The 15,306-nt window shown below is 39.1% G+C and overlaps 1 protein-coding gene across 7 annotated transcripts in view; it reads left to right on the top strand.

Annotated features, from left to right (window-relative positions):
* The first annotated feature begins 337 nt into the window (after window positions 1-337).
* LOC105467446 (VRK serine/threonine kinase 1) overlaps window positions 338-15,306 on the top strand; it is an 85,265-nt gene continuing 70,296 nt past the window's right edge. For 4 of the 7 annotated variants that reach the window (XM_011717051.2, XM_011717050.3, XM_011717047.2 and 1 more), the window contains exon 1: window positions 339-487. The gene's annotated coding sequence lies outside the window, so the exon portion shown is untranslated. Of the gene's footprint in view, window positions 488-15,306 lie in introns of all 7 variants that reach the window. The other 3 variants (XM_071099633.1, XM_011717052.2, XM_011717049.2) reach the window with 1 other exon arrangement.

Genomic DNA, 15,306 nt, shown 5'->3' with positions numbered 1-15,306 from the left:
ATGTCAATGATTGGGCAGAATAATACTAATACTATCTGCTATTTATTGAGCACCAACTAAGTTTAAAGTACTGTCTATAGATTATTTCATTTAATCCTAACAGAAACAGGAAACTTATTTTACATCCAACTCTCTGCCAACACAATAAATCAAGCTACTAAGAACAGGGCTGTAAACCATATTTCCTAGAATGCTAGGGAGCAGAAGGACGGGGATCTCCCTTTGCCGCTAAGAGACTCCAACTCCCAGGATGCCTTGGGAGCGCTGGACCACAGCTCCCGGCATTCCCGGGGAGGCGCGGGGCTAGCGTAGCCTCCGTCCCGCCCCGCCGCGTTCCCGCTCGTCCCGCCCCTCCCGTCGCCTCCGAGCCAATGGGAAGGCTCCATACTGCAGGGTGCCAAGGGGCCGGCGCCGCTGCCGAGTTGCGAGTCGGCGAAAGCGGCGGGAAGTTCGTACTGGGCAGAAGGTGACGGCTCTGCGACTTAGGGTAGGGAGGCCGCAGGCGACACTGCTCGAGGACTCGCGCGCCTAGCTGGGGGCGCGGAGGAGGGCGGCCGGGGGCTGGGCCGGCACTGGGCCTTCCGGGCGGTCTGTGGGTCCGCCGGGGTGCGGAAGGCGCCGTCAGCCTTGGCTGCCCCGCGGGACCGCGCTCCGCCGCGTGGCTTCCGCCTGCGCGGGCGTTCACTCTTTGCTTGTCTCGCTCAGGCCCCGCTGGCGATCCCGGGGATTCCTGGACTGGCCAGGCCGGCCCCCATCTGAGCTCCACGTTCTGGACGCGCGTGGTGTCGCGGCCGAGCTCGCAAACGCCGCCTCGGGCCTCGCCGGGAAGCTGGGTCTGTCAGGCGGGGCCCCTGCCCCGCGGAGCTCGCTGTCTACTAGGGAAACAACACACGCAGCTGCGATGCTTTGCGGATACGGACATGCTTTCTTAGAAACGGGACAGGCAGTTGCGGGCTAGAGGAATGGGCGCGAGGCTCTTTAGGTTAGGTTAGGTGATCCGGGAGGTCATCTCAGAGGATGTGACCTTTGACTTGAAACCTGAGAGGGAATAGAGAGGCTGACCCCTGAGGATAGCAGCCAGGCCTGGGGACCGCGAGGCCGCCCGTTATTTCCCTGTCACGTCGCGGGGAGGCCCCGTGGTCTTGTACTTGAGGGTCTGTCTGGTGCAAGGCAGTTAGAGCCGCTTGTGGGTTTTGCAAAGGACTTTCGTATCCCGTTTGACAGTTCCTCCTCTGTGCTGTCCCTACCTGGCAGGGTGGCATCCTTTACTGTTGCAGCTCCTTTCAAGGGCAACGCATAGTTTTTCCTGCCACCGAAATAGTATTTTGGTTCTCGTCTCAAAACTCTTAGGTGATTGAATTAAATTCGACAGACAGCAGCGGAGTCAGACACTACAGGTTCCTGTTGAGGCCACCCATTTTTCTGATGTCCTTTCTTTCAAGTCACCCATTTTTGTTTTCCTTTGTATAGGCTCTTGCCTTCCCTCTTCTGTGTCCCTTTCTTGGAACAACTTGGAAACACCAGTTTTGCTATTGGGAGGATGTTTTAGGGAACTGTTGAAGAACCTCATTAATTACTGTGTGTGTGTTTTTCTTTTCTTTTCTTTTCTTTTTTTTTTTAAATTGGAATTGCCCATCTGTTGAATCTGAAATTCAAAAGAGTAAAAAAAATGTAGGGCAGCATTTATTTTCAAGAGTTCGCAATAAAGGCACCTTTCTTTATGACATGCTGAGCATGATACTTTGGGGGAGAATTTAATCTAGAATTTTGAAGCATTTTCAGAAGGAAGCAAGGGTTCTTTATATAGTCTTTATGTAGGTTACGTTTATGTTCTTCAAAATGGCATGTAGTGATTGGAATTACATTTCTGGGTGGATATTATTATGTTCATCTGTTACCTATAGAAAGGAATATAACTTAGTCACTTAATAATAGCTTTCTCTGTTGATGCTACCACAGATGGTATTCTCTACATCTCAACATTGCTGATCAGATTCTGTGTTAATACAGTAACACAACTTGAATTTAATAACAATAAACTTGTGTTAGGCGTTACTGTCAATTTAGTTCTGGTATCTAGTACAAATACCAGCTTTATAGTGCAATGGCTTCTTGTTATGCTCAGTGCTGCAAAAATTATGAGAGGATATTTGTTAAACAAATGAGATAATGGAGTAATGTGTTAAGCATAGAGCCTGGCATATAGTAAGTTAGTAAGTGCCCAGGAAATGGTTATATGGAAAGCTTATGCTAAGTTTTATTCCAGTATGCAAGTGTATATTTTAAAAATAACAGTAATGCATTCAAAATGTTGACAGACCCTAAAATTAAATTTCTTAAAGGAAATAGGCCAGCTTTTTTTTTTTTTTAACTTTGAGAACTAATGTGAAATAATAATAAATATATAAGTGAAATGTCCCAGATGTCTAGAAATGAAAAAACAAGATTTTAATTTTGACAGCTATATTTTTTTTTCTTAAAAGCATCCCTAATAAGATATAATGTACTATGATTAGGATTATGATTTGAAAAATAAAACTTTAAAAATATTTTTGATTTGAAAAATAAAACTTATTTGGAAATGAAGCGAAGCTTTAAGATTTACCTTATATCAAATGAAGGATGTCTCCTGAATTTATGCAAATGTGCAAATGCTTATATCTCCATAGATCAGGCAGTGAGCCTAATGGGAATTAAATGCTCCCTCTTTGTGCGTGTGAGTGAGGCTTTCATGAAAATTGCTCTTGATGGGTTCTGAGAATGGATTGGTAACTGAATAGGACTGGAGAATATTTTTCAGACTGGTAGGATATTTTACATGCTTGCCAGGGTTATTTTTCGGAGAAGAAATGGACTCATTTATTCACCAGAGATCACGTGCCCCCTATTTGCAAGGAATTGTGCTAGGTGCAAAGTCTGTTCTTGCTATTGTAGTGTTTTGCCAAAGCAAGTTTTCTTTGTTTTAAATTAATGTGTGTCTGTTTTGTTTTTTTTTTTTAAACTTTATCTAGCATCCAGCACAGAATAATCCAATAAATGTGTAGAGCACATTTGAAAACCTGTACTATTAATGTTAAAATGTAGAAAATGTTTAATAAAGGTGCAAGATTAATTTAAAAGGGTGATAGAACCCTAATAAAACATTTAGGTAGGTGTTGTAACCAAGATGTAATTTTACTGTAGGATAAGTTTGGCTCCTTTGATCAAAATTCCTGTGAATCTATTTCTCATTGCCATTATAAAGATGCAGAGGGCTGTGTCCTTTGAATTTTTTTCCCTTTGGTGCTTGAATGATATTTAAGCATCCAGCATTCCGAAGTTGCTATTTTGAAGTAATTTCATGCACTTTCCCAATTACTCCTGCTCCATCTCTCCCAATGTTGTCTTAAATCTTTGCACTCAAATTCAAGCACATCCTACTACTCTTGTTCTGAGTGACATATGGGCAACACTTTGAAAAAGAAAAGCTCTCTAGAAAATCTAGAGAAGTATAAGCAGGGGCCCTTCTCCCATATTAGGAGTTAGATTTTTAGTATTCATCAATAAATACTAATGAGAAGAAACTGCTCTACTTTTACCAACATTCTTCGGGAAATTTATTAAGAATTTTATTAGCTACAGCATCTTTGTCAGCTTGGAAAAATATATGTTTGTGAATCATGTTTATTTAGTCTTTAGGTAAGTACAGGATTTTGATGATTCTTTGCAGTTACTCCTATCTCTCTATGGGTCTCTTGCCCATAGGATGGGAACCAGTGCTCTAGGATTTGAAAATTAAGGTAGATACTGTTCACACTGGCAAATATTGAAGATGAATATTAAACTTGTATACTAAAATGTTTATTGGTAAGTCTTATTCATTAAATGGGAAGATATACTAGACGAAGTAATAATTAAATTGCAAGGTAATTTGAGATTTGGGAATGTTCTGTCATACACTTTTAAAGCAAATACTATATTGATAATGGAAGGACACATGTCTTGTGGAGCTCAGTATCAGGAACAATATAGTTGGTCCTCTAGGGGACTAAACATGAGAACTGAAAGTCATTAGGAACACCAGCAGCCCCATTCTACTGTTTCGAGGACCTTATAATTTCTTTCTGTGTATTTTCTTTTCTTTTTGAGGACCGTCTGTCTGTCTGTATGTTGGCAGATATGTCTGCTCTAGACTTCGATACTTGCTTTAAGAATGCAAAAGAGATTGCATTATCTAATTGTCGTTTGTATCTAAAATTAAACAAACCATGACTTTAGACATAGCTGAGATAACCATAGCTTTATTTCAGGTTAATTGCTTTTCTTAAACTGTTTATCAAGTAACAGCTAAAGAAAAGTCATCATTTGATGACACTAAGTATTAATGCATTCTGATTGCATTTCACAATATTAAGTGTTAGAACTGTTAGACCTTAAGTCTTTATAGATTGTGTCTGGAAAACATAGGGAAAGAAATGTTTACTGTTTCTACTGTAGTCTTTAGAGTTGCTTTTTTCACACTTTATTGCAGTTTACTATATAATTTGGCAACAGCTATCAACATAGAGATTATATGTAATTACAGTGTACCCTTGAACAACTCAGGGCTTGGAAGTGCTGACCCCCACGCAGTTGAAAATCCAGGTATAAGCTTTGACTCCTCAAAAGCATAACCACTCAGCCTGTTGACCAGAAGCCCTATCAATAGCATAAACAATTGATTAACACATATTTGTATGTTATAGATACTATATGCTATATTCTTACAATACAATAAGCTAGAGAAAAGAAAATGTTATTAAGAAAACCCTAAGAAAGAGAAAATATATTTCTGGTTGATGAAGCGGAAGTGGGCCATCTTAAAGGTCTTCATCGTCATTGTCTTGGTGTTGAGTAAGTTCAGGAGGAAGAACAAGAGGAGAAGTTGGTCTTACTGTCTTGGAATGGCAGAGGCAGAAGAAAATCTGTATAAGTGGACCTGCACAGTTCACACTCATGTTGTTCAAGGGTCAGCTGTATACATTTTTTTCTTAGAGGTAATAAAACAAATCTGTTATTTGGGAATCAGGAAAAAAGTTCTAAGATTCATTTTTTAAAAATAAGTTCAGATTGTAACATTTAAGAAGTTTAATCTTGTTTTTTCAGACTTGCAGAAAATACTTTAGAAATGCTGATTGTAAAATTTATCTTTCATATGTTGCTGGTAGGAATCTAAAATGATTGCTGGAAATTAGTTTGGCAATTTCTCGAAAAGTTAAACATACACTTGACACACAATCCAGCAGTTGCACTCCTGAGCCTTTATCCTAGAGAAATGAAAACTTACATTCACAAAAAAACCTGTACATGAATGCTCGTAGCAGCCTTGTTTATAGTAGCCAAAAAGCAGAAACAACTCACATGTCCTTCAGTGGGTGAATGGTTAAGTAAAATGTGATGGTCTTGCAGTAGAACACCACCATCAAAAAAAGAAACAAACTGTTGGTACATGCGACAACTTGGATAGAGTTTAAGGGCATTGTATTGAGTGAAAAAAGCCGGTCTCAGAGGTTGTATGATTCCATTTATATAGCATGCTCAAAATGACAGAATTACAGAAATGGAGAACAGACCAGTTTTGCTGGGGTTAGGGCTGACTTTCTTTGAGATGATACAACAGTTCAGTGTCTTGTTTGTGGTGATGGTTACATGAATCTGTACACATGACACAATGTCCTAGAATTAGACACACAAAAGAATGTAAAAGTTGACATTTCAATAAGTAGTTCAATGATGAATATTGTATTAGTGTCACTTTCCTGCTTTTGATAATTGTACAGTGCTTGTCCATTTTTTTGACTGTATCACGTTTAACCATTTACCCATGGAAGGCCATGTGGGTTGTTTCTGGTTTTTGGTGATTACAGATAAAGCTGCTATGAACATTAATGTACAGGTTTGTGTGTGACTGTAAGTTTTAATTGTTCTAGAATAAATGCCGAGAAGTGCAACTGTTGGGTCATATAATGATGAAATCTTGAGCCCTCTTATTCTGTCCCAGGTGGGATGTGAATCATCCCTTTGTCCACCGTATCCACACTGTATACACCACCCACCAGCTAGTCAGTCACTCTTGGTTATCAGATTGACTGTCTGGTATCTTGGTGCTTGTGTTCAAGAATCTCTTATTTTACTTAGAAATGACCTGAAGTGCAAGACTAGTGATGCTGGCATTTTTTTTTTTTTTTTTTTTTGAGACAAGTCTTGATCTTGTCCCCCAGGCTGGAGTGCAATGGTGTAATCTCAGCTCACTGCAACCTCCGCCTCCCAGGCTCAAGCGATTCTCTTGCCTCAGCCTTCCTAGTAACTGGGATCACAGGCGCCTGCTGCCATGCCCGGCTAATTTTTGTATTTTTAGGAGAGACAGGGTTTCACCATGTTGGCCAGGCTAGTCTCGAACTCCTGACCTTGGGTGATCCGCCTGCCTCGGCCTCCCAAAGTGCTAGGATTGCAGGAGTGAGCCACCGTGCCCAGCTGCTGGCCTAGTGTTATAATTACTTTAAGTATTGTTGTCAATCTCTTAACTGCCTCTAGTTTATAAATTAAACTTTATCGTATGTATATCTAATGTATATATAGGAAAAAGCATATTTATGTAGGATTTGATACTCTCCATACTCTCCATCGTTTAAGGTATCCACTGAGGGCTTTGGAATATATCCCTCACAGATGAAGCGGGGGCTGCTGTATTTGAGAGAGAGTTTCTCCACATCCTAACTACCATTTGGTATTGGTGATATTTTTTGTGTGTACTGGTATCTCCTCATGGCTTTAATTTTCATCCTAATGGCTGATGATTTCATGTGCTTATTTGCCATTCATTTTTTTTTTTTTTTTTTGGTGATTTGTCTGTTCAAATCTTTTACCTGTTTTGTGATTGGTTTGTTATTGATTTTAGAGCACTCTTTATATGTTGTGTATACAAATCCTTTGCCAAGTATATGATTTGTAAATATATTCTCTCGGTCTCTGGCTTGTCTTTTTATTTTCTTCTAGTGTCTTTAGCATCTAAAAAGTTTTAAATTTTGATAAAGTCCAACTTCTCAATATATGGATCGTGTTTTTAGTGCCTTTCTTAGAACTCTCTGCCTAACTCTAGGTCAGGAGGATGTTCTCATTTTTTCTTCTAAGTGTTTTACCCGTATATGTCTTACATTTAGATCCTTTTTGGTTTCATTTTTGCACAGGATGTGAGATTTAGATCTTGGTACATTTTTCTTTTCCTTTTGTCTATGGATGTCCAGTTGTTCCAAAACCATTTGTTGAAAAGCCTACCCTTTCTCCATTGAATAAGTTTTAAAAATCAAAAATCACTTGGCCATATACTGTAAATTAGATATGAAAACAAAGACAGGAAGAAATGAATCAGCAATTAAGTATGAATAAATACAGGTTTATTGAAGGCATAACATGGCTGGAGTCTGGAAAAAGTGGGAAAACATTTTAGAGAATAACATGGGCAAAGATCTGTTCTAGAGAAAATAAGTAAGAACTGGCCGTTTTGGGGAGTTATGCAAGCGAAGGGAAGTAGAGAAGTAAAGGAAGAATCGTTGGTTCATGAAAAAGAAAGAGTATATAAACTTCTGGCTATATTGAAGCATTTGTAGTCAGTTTCATTGGCCATTAGGAAGGTGCTGTATATTCTTAAGCAGGAAAATGGTATGATAGAAATTGTATTAAAGAGAAGTTGTTTTAGGACGATTTTTGGCAGTGATACGTTGGTAGGAAGAACGGGATATAATCATGACCCTTGACTTACTACTTTGTAATACAAATATCTGCCAGAAAGCTAAAAAAGTGGTGTTATTTCAGAATGTTATAAATTCCTAGTATTTTCTAGAAGGCAGTGGTAGATTTCAAAGTTTGCTACTGTCCTCAGTGATGGATATGGAGAAGTCTGCAGGACTTCCAAACTGTTTCATATTTATGCTACTGTTATTAAGTTATACATGTGGGAAAAAGAGTAGTTTCCATTGGCTTATTGTTGATGTGGGTGACATTTCTTACCAGGCCTGAAAAGAGTCCAAGAGTTGAGCAACTGAAATGATAAAAACATAAAGAGTTCATAAATCGGTCCAATGAGGAAAAGTTATTGGGATCATATTTATTTATCATGGCAAAGAGGAGACTCAGGGGTTATTAGATCAGTATGTCCTGATACTTGTATGTGAAGAACTATACAGAAAATGATGATGACCAGCTGTTCTTCAAAATCCTGAGGACTGTATAAGAACAAGTGGCTCAAATTGCAGCTTTAAGGTTTTGGTCTTAGGGAACAATTTCCAGACAGTAAGGACATTATGTATTTCATGTGAGATATCAAAGGATACACTAGAAACCTAGATGTAGTATAGGAACATTTTACTTATAGTCAGGGGGATGTGAAAGATATCTGTGTTTTGGCCCTTGAGTCCTGTTAAATTCATGAGCGAAAGTACTCACTTTCCATTTTGTTAGTGCCTACTTCAGTTCTTGGTTTCTCCAGGCAAATTATACCCTTCCCCTCCCCCACCATTTATCTGTGGGGATCTCATTTGGTTTCTGCTTTCTTTTGTGCATTTAAAAGATTATCATGGCTGTAGATTGGACTTAAGTCATTTAAAAAATAATCAGTCAACAAATAGAACCTGTATAGTGTCGAACTACTAGAAATCAATGCCTTTCTGTTCCTATTTAGAACATGGAAAAATGTATCATCCCATTAAGAAAAAAATCATTGCTGACTTGTTGGGCCAAGGATTTTACAGTATAAGAGGTTACCATTGACACATGTTAATGAAAGAAGGGCAATATTAAAAGCTTTCATGCAACAACTCAAATGTTTTTAAAGTACCTTTTGTGTTTGATTTAACTTCCTTAGTCTGATTCTTTTCTACTTGTCTAGATCTTTTTTTCCACTGAAATGTTGAGATTGACCAAGAATATTTCACTTGTGATTGCAGCCCTTCAGTATTATCACCGAGATTTTTTTTTTTTCTGCAGAAGAGCAAGCTCTTATAGTGCTGTGCAAGCTGCCCATTTAAAACTATCATTGCTTGGCACCTATGCCCTAGTGACAGTTTGACCAACATGTGAGCAGGCATACTGCCATCCTGACAGATGGGCGTGAGTATAGGCAGCCAAGAAACCATGTATCTGCATCTAGTGTATTTGTTAAGGGCAGGATTCCCAGTCGGGGATGTTCAAACGTCTGTCCATCCTGAGCTTTCACGCCTGTGGATAAAGGGATGTCATCATTAATCCCAGCTTCCATGGGTATATAAGAGCTTCTTGGCTCTTACAGAAGTAGGCAATTGGGGACAATCAGGATAATTGTTCTCTTCTTCATCACAGGACTACTTCAAATAATCCTTTCCTCTTTCTCCTAGCCAGCTAGGTTTACAGTGAGTACAAACCTGTTCAGACATTATACTGATACTTGTGGAGTATGTGCTTGCTCATTTCTTTTCCAGAGTTTGAAAGCTTTGAAAGTCATTTGATGTTTATGCTTTGGACAGTGACATATAAAATTGGATCAGGTAGATCTAGTTCAAATATTGACTGCTGTGTGACATTAGAGCAATTCAATTTAGCATCAAATCAAGGTAAAGTAATACTTAGAGTTGTTGAGAGAATTAACTGCAAAATGTATACATGAGTCATTTGGTGTAATGTCTGGCCCACAGTAAGTGTTCAATAAATGTTTGTCATCATCATCATTTTCACTTTGATATACCTGAAGATGTTTTTCTCTGGAGAGGTATCTGAAACAAAACTTTTTTTAATTCACTCTCACTTCCCATCATTCTCCTTCCTTCCTTCCCTCCTTCCCTCCTGCCTTCCCTCCCTCCCTTCCTTCCCTCCCTCCCTCCCTCCCTCCTTCCTTCCTTCCTTCCTTCCTCGCTCTGTCAACCAGGCTGGAGTGCAGTGGTGTGATCATAGCTCACTGCCACCTTGATTTCCTGGGTGCAAATGATCCTCCTCCTGAGTAGCTGGAATGACAAGCCACCATTTCTGGCCCACCATTCTTGTGACATCATCACATGGTCTGGTCTATGATGAAATGCTTCCAATGACAGAGAACTCACTACGTAGCTCTAGGGCAGAATTTCTCATCTATGGGACTATTGACATTTTACATGGGTCATTGTTTGTTCTCTGCACTGTGGGATGTTTAGTAGCATCTCTGGCTACAGAGACAGAATCATCTCTGGTTGAGAACCACTGCTCTAGAGACAGCCTATACTATTTTTATTAAAGTACTGACCGTTAGAAGGTTCTTTCTTACACTGAGTGGAAGTCTACTTGTTTCTTCTACTCACTTCTGCCTTTTGGAGAAATGTAGAACAGGCTGAATCCCTCTTCCACGTCACATCCTTTCAAATATGTGAAAATAGTCATCAAGTATTCTCAGTCTTTTTGATTTGAAACATCTCCAGTTCATTAGCTATTCCTTACATGGCATGGTTTCATGTCAGTTTACCACATTGGTGGCTTTCCTCTTTTTAAAGAAATTTCATTTTAAACTGTAGTGCTTTGAATTGAATTCTGTGCTCCAGACATGGCTTGATACATGAGAAATAGAGTTGTATCTCTTGTTCTAGATATAACACTTTTCTTCTGTGGGTTAAGGGAAGATATCACCTTCCTTCTACATACTATATTTTTATTAATATTGGCTATATCATTTTGTGACCACATCATACATTGAACATAAAGTTGAATAAAATCCCTGCATCTGTCTGAGCTATGTCTTTTCATCCTGTTTGTATGCATTAGTTTTGGGGTCCAACCATGGGAGCTTATGTTTGTCTCATTAAATTTTATTGAATTTAGCTAACTGCAACTTTTAAAGATATTTTGCAATCCTAATTCTTGGTTTAATTGGAAGCTTCTAGCCTAAAAGAACATGTATATGATGATGCTATGCACTGAGACTGGAAATACAAGAGAAAGAAGTCATTTCTCTCTCTCTCTCTCTCTCTCTCTCTCTCCCCCCCCACCCTCCCCCTCTCTCACTCCCTCCCGCTCTCTCTCCCTCCATCCATCTCTCTCTCTCTCTCTCTCTCTCTCTCTCTCTGTGTGTGTGTGTGTGTGTGTGTGTGTGATTGAAAAGAGATTGAGTATGGAAACCTGGGTAATACCAATATTAAGAGGCAGCCGGGCAGAGAGGAAGTAAGAAAGGAGACCAAGAAGTGGTGTTCAAAAAGTTAGGATGAAAATAGTAGGAGTGTCTTGTAATGCTGGAGTGACTCTGTGTTAGGTACTGTGGTAGATACTTGAATAAAAAATAAATGGGACATGGTCCCTGCTTTCTGCCCTGTTTTTGTTTAATTGTTCAGTTTGCGTAACTGCCTGGTCAGTCATTCCTCGAGACTTGGAAGTCATCCTTTATTTCTCCCTCATACCCTTGCCTCTTTGGGTTACCAAGTTCCACTGATTAAAAAAATTTTTTTGAAGTGTAACAAAAAGGTGCACAAGCATGAAGCTCAATGATTTTTAAAGTTTTACAAAGTGAACACCCTGTAATCACCACTACCCAGATCAAGGTATTCATTTTCTAGCACCCCAGAAGCCCAGATTATGTGGGGATATCTTGCAGACAGTAGTTACTCCCACCCAAGGTAACCACGATTCTGACTTACATAACTATAGTTTTACCTGGTTTTGAAATCATATGTAAATGGAATAATGCCCTCTGGACTTTTTTTTTTTTTTGCCTGACTTCTTTTACTCAATGTTGTGTCTGAGATTCATTCATGTTGTTGCATGTAGTTTGTTATATTTAAAAATAGCTCTATAGTTGTGGTTATCCATCCCTATATAATACACTAGTTTTGATTATTGGTTATTGCATAACACACCACTCCAAACTTAGTGGTATAAAATAACAACCATTTTATTATGCTCATGGATTCTGTGGATTGGGAATTTGGTGGTTATGGCTTATCACTGCCCTACAATGGTTGGGGTCTAGAATCATTTAGAGGCTTCTCCACTCATGTGTATGTACCTTGACTAGAAAGTCTAGAAGGCTAGGATCATCTGATACTATTGACCAAACCTACATGTGGGGTCAGGAGGTTTTGGATTTTCACAGCATGTTGGCTGTGTGTCCAGAGGAAGCTTCCTGAGAGTAGCTTATCTTCAGAAGTCATATAATCTCACCTCCACCATATTCTATTGGTTGACAAAGACACAGCCTGCCTGGATTGAAGGGGAGGGGACATAGACCTCATATCTTTATGAGAGGTGTGTCAAAGAATTTGTGGTCATTTTTTAAAACTACCACACATTACATAGCAAAATTCATTTATTCATTCTATTTTAGGTATTTGAATAGTTTCTGTTTTGAGGTAATTATGAACGTTGCTATAATCATATACATATGTATATGTATGTATCCTTTGGCATACTTGTATATTCATTTTGGTTGGGTATATATGTAGGAGTAGAATTCCTGGTCAAAATGTATATGCATCTAGCTTTATTTCTTTTTCTTTTTCTGAAATGAAGTCTCACTTTGTCACCCAGGCTGGAGTGCAGTGGTGTGATCTTGGCTCACTGCAGCCTCTGCCTCCCAGGTTCAAGTGATTCTCCTGCCTCAGTCTCACGAATAGCTGGAATTACAGGTGCCTGCCACCAGGCCTGGCTCATTTTTGTACTTTTAGTAGAGATGGGGTTTCTCCATGTTGGCCAGACTGGTCTCCAACTCCTGACCTCAAGTGATCCACCTACTTTGGCCTCCCTAAGTGCTGGGGTTACAGGCCTAAACCACTGCACCCAGCCACGTGTCTGATTTTAATAGACACTGCCAAACTGTTTTTCATCCTTGTCGTACCTATTTATACTTTTACCAACATATGAAAGTTCCAGTTACTCTGCAGCCTTGCTTCCCTTGATATTGTCAGTTAAATATTACAAAAAATTAATCACTAGTGGCTGTATAGAAGATCTCAGTGTGGTTTTCATGGGCATTTCTCTAATGACTGATAATTTGAGTACTTCTTCATATGCTTGTTGGCCATTTGGATACCCTCTGTTATAAAGTTCCTCTTCAAGTCTTTTGTCCATTTTAAACAGATTGGATTGTCTTTTTTCTTATTGAAATGTGGAGTTTATAAGGTATCTGGATTTGAATCCTTTGTCGAATATGTGAATTATAAAAATATCTTCCTGTCTTATGGCTTGTCATTTCACTCTTGTAATGTGTTTTTGATGAACTGGAATTCTAAATTTTAATCAATTCCAGTGTATCCGTCTTTTCCTTTATGGGTAGTGTTTTTTTGTGTTTAAGAAGTTTTCGCTACTCCAGGGCGATGAAGCTATTTTCTTGTGTTATCTTCTGGAAGCTTTAGTATTTTGCCTTTCAGATTTAGGTCAAAGTCCCCAGGAATTTGTTTGTGTGTTGTGAGGTAGGGATCAAGGCTTCTTTTTCTTTTTTCATATGGTAATCTATACAAGTAGTAGCCGGTGGCATTGGGTCTGGTGGGCACGAGCCTGGGAGTTAGGATTCCACTATTCTCCACCTTAGATTATCTTTAATGAGCCTTCTGCACTTGGGCATATTCTTAAATCCCTCTTGACTCAGCTTCATTTGTGAAATGAAGGATTTGAATGGAATGTTTTCTGATTTTCATTCTAACTATGGTTTGCTAGATCTCTGCCTACTGTTGTAGTTGTATTGAGGCTTGTTAGAATCTTTTTATATCTGGATTCTGTTATCTAAAATATTAATAACATCTCCCAGCTTTATGTTGTCCCCAGTTCGAATATGCCGTCTAGAGCTTAGCTGCTGATGAAAGATAGTTTTGTTGATCACGTAGGCAAGTCCAAGATAACCTGTTCTTCTGATTTTAGTTTTTATTTTTTTTGAGATGGAGTCTCACTCTGTTGCCCAGGCTGGAGTGCAGTGGCGCTATCTCAGCTCACTGCAACCTCTGCCTCCTGGGTTCAAGCAATTCTCCCACCTCAGCCTCCCAAGTAGCTGGGATTACAGGCGCATGCCACCACGCCCAGCTAATTTTTTGTATTTTTAGTAGAGATGGGGTCTCATCATGTTGGCCAGGCTGGTCTTGAACTCCTGACCTCATGTGATCCACACACCTTGGCCTCCCAAAGGCTGGGATTACAGGCGTGAGCCACCGTGCCCAGCCTCTGATCTTGCTAGTATAGTATACTCTGTCCCTTGCCAGGAGCTCATCATGCTTTCTTTAGTAAGTCATGGTACAGGGCACCAATTCCATTTAAAAAAAAATTAGCTATCTCCTACAGAAAGGATCAAATTCCATTTTTGAAAGTCATCTGCACATACTATTCATCTTACTTGTCCCTTCAGTTTCGTACTTGAACTTTTAAGAATCACATACACAGCATAGAGTTTCATGAATCAGCAGAAGTCATTCAAGATCAGTGAGTTGTAGTCTTGGCAAATTCTGTCTTCCATCTTGGAAAGTGGCATACATTCCAAATTACTGTATCAGGTTTATGTAATATGTTTGTGTCTCTAAGAAAAGTGAGTCAGGAACTACCCTGGATGACAGAACAGAAAATCTATCATTTGCTGGTTTCTTTGTGTTCTTAGTGGCCTGCTTTGAGGTGTTTTTAACCCTTCTTTGAAAAGATCTAGTTTGGTTTCCACAGAATGCTATAATCAATTGTAGCTATTCTTTGTTATCCTTGCTATCACATTGTTCCTCTCATTAACCCCCTTTTTAAAAATCAAACAGCTTTAGTGAGATGTAATTTACGTACCATACAATTCATTCATTAAAAGGTATAATTCAGTAGTTTTTAGTGTATGCACAGGACTGTAACCATCACCATAATCTAATTTTAGAATGCTTTCATCAGTGCTAAAAGAAACCCCCTACTCATTAACAGTCATTCTCCATTCCCTACTTGATCCCTAAGAAACCACGAATCGTTTTGTCTATAAATTGATCAATTCTGGAAATTTTACATAATTGGAATCATACAATATGTAGTCTTTTGTGACTGGTTTCTTAACATATGTTCAGGGTTCATCCCTGTTGTACATGTGTTAATACTTTATTTCTTTTTATTGCTGGATAATATTCCGTTGTGTAGATGTACCAAATTTGATTTATCCATTCATCAGTTGAAGGCCTTTGGGGTTGCTTTTACTCTTTGACTGTTATGAATAGTGCTGCTATGGACATTTATGTACAAGTTGTGTGAATATGTGTTTTCATTTCTCTTAAGTTTGCCTAGGTAATTCTTTAAGTTTTTTAGGGACTACCAAACTTTCCCAAAGTGGCTGTACTGTTTTATGTTCTTAGTAACAAT

This window comes from Macaca nemestrina, chromosome 7 (assembly GCF_043159975.1).
Source record: "Macaca nemestrina isolate mMacNem1 chromosome 7, mMacNem.hap1, whole genome shotgun sequence".
NCBI lineage: Eukaryota > Metazoa > Chordata > Mammalia > Primates > Cercopithecidae > Macaca > Macaca nemestrina.
The sequence above is the reverse complement of the archived record's forward strand: the minus strand, read 5'-3'. Positions and strand labels throughout refer to the sequence as shown.